General features: G+C 38.1%; 1 protein-coding gene across 1 annotated transcript in view; it reads left to right on the top strand.

Annotated features, from left to right (window-relative positions):
* The first annotated feature begins 1,204 nt into the window (after positions 1-1,204).
* LOC104529943 (carboxypeptidase Q) overlaps positions 1,205-3,645 on the top strand; it is a 43,965-nt gene continuing 41,524 nt past the window's right edge. Inside the window, exon 1 of the mRNA XM_010174392.1 lies at positions 1,205-1,295. The gene's annotated coding sequence lies outside the window, so the exon portion shown is untranslated. The remainder of the gene's footprint in view (positions 1,296-3,645) is intronic.

Consider the following 3,645-nt stretch of genomic DNA (forward strand, 5'->3'; position numbering starts at 1 on the left):
ATATTGGAAAAGTGTTTTCTTCAGATTCTGAGTATTCCTTGTATACTCTGCCTTCCATTATGAGGATTGGTAGTGCATAGTTTTGAGAAAGAAATCTTCAGTTGATTTGCACTGTGTTGAGATTAAAAAAAAAATAAATGAAGGTCAGGTCTATTTGTAAACTTCATCTATTTCAGCTAGGAAATGAAATAAGTTTTAAAAGTGTTATTGATATTATTTCTCCTCAGCACAGAATCATATTTGGTACTTATGCTTTATCGCTTGTGCTAGTCTGGTCCCTGGCTTTTTAAAAAAAGTATTTTTGGGTTTTGGGTTTTTTTGCTCAAACATAATTAGCATTACACTGCACAGAGAACACTATTTATTTTTGATCTGTTTGCTCTTCCATGCTCTCAGGTTTGATATCTCAAATGTATTTGTTTATGAATAGAATCAATCAAGTAAATAAAGGGCAACAACTTCTATCTGTTCAGTTCTGCCATGGCAGAGATGGTTTCAAAATTTATCTGATGACTTATCTTTCTTACTGAGCTACCATAGCAAAATAGAAAATGGCCTTGTGTTTGCCTTGTTTTTAAAAGCCATGCATACGTTCGGCAGCTGATTGTATTTCAGATTCCAAAGTAGAGATTGTTGCTTTTCATTTCTCTGATAAAAAGCAAAATAATATTGCAGAGCCTCTCAGATCTTGAAACGGGTAAACATGTATCATAAAAATCCAGCAGCTCACTTTCAATTAATTACAATAAATTAACCACAAAAAAGCAATGGTAAGTCTCATGAAAATTTGATTTGGATCTGCTGAAAGTGGATGCACATTACTTACTGCAGACCACCACAATGGGAGCAGCATATGTCTCAGAAGTCTATCAAGGTAGTTATTTTTTGTTATGGATTTCAGACACCTTCAGTTTGTCCCCAAAGTCTGCTTATCTTGTGCAGCTGCAACTGGTAGCAGCACCACAACAACCCATTCCTTCCTCACATGAGTCCTCTCCCCGCACCCCAGTCCTTCTTCCCTAACAAGCAAAAAGTATTCTTGACAACAAAACCCACACTTGAAATAGGTTGTGTTTGGTGAATGTAGAGATGACTGTATGGAAACCTAGACTTTTCATCCATTGGAAGATGGACAGTAATGCAAAAAATACTTAGATATATGGATATTTAGTACTAAAAACAGTATTTAAAACTATGTTTTAGGACTTCGCCCCAAAAGGACTCTGCGCTTGGTGCTATGGACGGCAGAAGAGCAAGGAGGAATAGGTGCCAAGCAATACTATCAGTTGCACAAGGTAAATTATGTCTTCAGATTATTTGCTTAACAGCAGTTTTCTCCCTCATCTGTGACTTGCATATTGTTTTTTTTCAAAATGTTCAGCTTAATATCTAACCGAAAATAGTGATTCCAGTTCTGCCTGAAAGTATATTTTCTGGTTTTAATTACAAATGTAAACTTCATTTTACATTGAACAGAAAGTTATGTGACTACACATGCACATGTTCTGCTTAACCTAAGATATTCTGTCACAAAACTGTTCTGAAACAGATATTTCATGATGATATCTGCCATAGCTTTCAAACACAGATAACTTTCTGGAATGAATGACAAATAGTCCACATATGTTGGCAATAGAAATAAATTTTGTTAGCCTTGTATATTTCTGCTTCATTGCACTTTCCCATGATATTTTACAATGTAAAACATGAAATAATACAAAGAAAATTCTTTGCTATCTTATCTTAATAGTGTGTAATCTAAAATACTCTTTGCCGAGTATTAGTTTAATGGTGTCTGGAACATTTTAAATGGTTGATTTCTGATGATATAAGGAACACCCAAACTCTGTAACTGGTTATCAGGATAAAAATGTTGTGTATTGTCACATAGAATCATAGAATGGTTAGGGTTGGAAGGGACCTTAAAGATCATCTAGTTCCAACCAGCCATCAGCAGGGACACCTTCCACTAGACCAGGTTGCTCAAAGCCTCATCCAACCTGGCCTTCAACACTTACAGGGAGGGGGCATCTGCAACCTCTCTGGGCACATCTGTCTCTCCTGCCAACAACTGCCCTTTCAAAGTACATCATAGAATCATAGAATCATAGAATGGTTTGGATTGGAAGGGACCTCAAAGATCATCTAGTTCCAATCCCCCCGCCTTCAGCAGGGACACCCTCCACTAGATCAGGTTGCTCAAAGCCTCATCCAGCCTGGTCTTAAACAACTTCCTTGGGTAACCTGTTCCAGTGTCTGACCACCCTTACAGTAAAGAACTTCTTCCTAATATCTAATCTAAACCTCCCCTCTTTCAGTTTAAACCCATTTCCCCTTGTCTTGTCATTAGTAGCCCTCATGAAAAGTCCCTCCCCAGCTTTCTTGTAGGCCCCCTTCAGGTACTGGAAGGCCGCTATGAGATCTCCCCGGAGCCTTCTCTTTTTCAGGCTGAACAGCCCCAACTCTTTCAGCCTGTCTTCATAGGAGAGGTGCTCCAGCCCTCGGATCATCCTGGTGGCCCTTCTCTGGACTTGTTCCAACTGGTCCATGTCTTTCTTATGTTGGGGGCTCCAGAACTGGACGCAGTACTCCAGGTGGGGCCTTACATCATGACATAAAGGGCAGTTGCATAAAACTATTTTGGAGATAAGTCTTTGGAATACCTGTGGGGTTTTTTCCCCAATAGAAAAATTATGCTGTACCTGTATAACTAAGCTAAAGTAGTTATCTTCTATTCTTTTTCCTAATTTAGTAGTATTACTCTCAGCAATGGTTAATATATCCAAGGCAGAGACAAGATGAATGCAAAAGTGTTTAGGAAGTCTCCTGCTGTACAGTAGTGTGAAAGCGGACTTACAAGCAATTCCTAGGAGTATGTTTTAAATGGTAAGCAACCTATGAGAACAAATAAATGGAAATTTCACTTTGAATCAAATTCATTGTGATGAATGAAACTAAATCAATTTGCATCTGCAATAAGAGTTGTCACAGATAGCATTACAGTGGTTATGGTTTTCTGGCTAATTGACTAAGAAGTGTAATTATAGGGGCAGCTCAGCTCTCTCATTTGGAAGAGGTACCTAAGAGCTTGCTTTCTCAGGGAGGTAAGAGGTTGCGATTTAGTATGTATTAAGGACTCTGGATTTACCACTGGTACTCTGGTGTCCAAAACTAGAATGAAATGATCTGGAATACACAGCACAGAAAAGAAATGCTTCTTGTGTACAGAAGTGCATTTTGAAGGAGCTGGAGGGATGCTCTATGCCTAGTGAACTCTGCTTATGAGAAACGTATCATCACCTCTGTAGCTTTCCATGTCAGAAAATAAGCTCCATTCTGTAGTGGTGTTGTCAGCAACACATGAAATTGTCTCATACATGTCTCATCTTTTGCCAAAATGTCTGCATTTCACTGTTATCTCTAGGATTTATATTCAGAAGTAATATCAAAAAGCAGGCTTAAAGATCAAATAGGGAAATATTTGTTGTTTGGAAGACATTTGGTTACTTTGCTTTTAAAAAAATTGAGACAAAGATGTGTCTCAGTTTTTGCTCTGCTGATGTGATACCATCTGGATGTTGTGCTCTGTGAAGAAAACCCAGTCTAACTTTAAAAGAATTTGTAATTTACATGGAGAATTTAAGC

This window comes from Antrostomus carolinensis, unplaced genomic scaffold (genome assembly GCF_000700745.2).
Source record: "Antrostomus carolinensis isolate BGI_N321 unplaced genomic scaffold, ASM70074v2 scaffold11138, whole genome shotgun sequence".
NCBI classification, from domain to species: domain Eukaryota; kingdom Metazoa; phylum Chordata; class Aves; order Caprimulgiformes; family Caprimulgidae; genus Antrostomus; species Antrostomus carolinensis.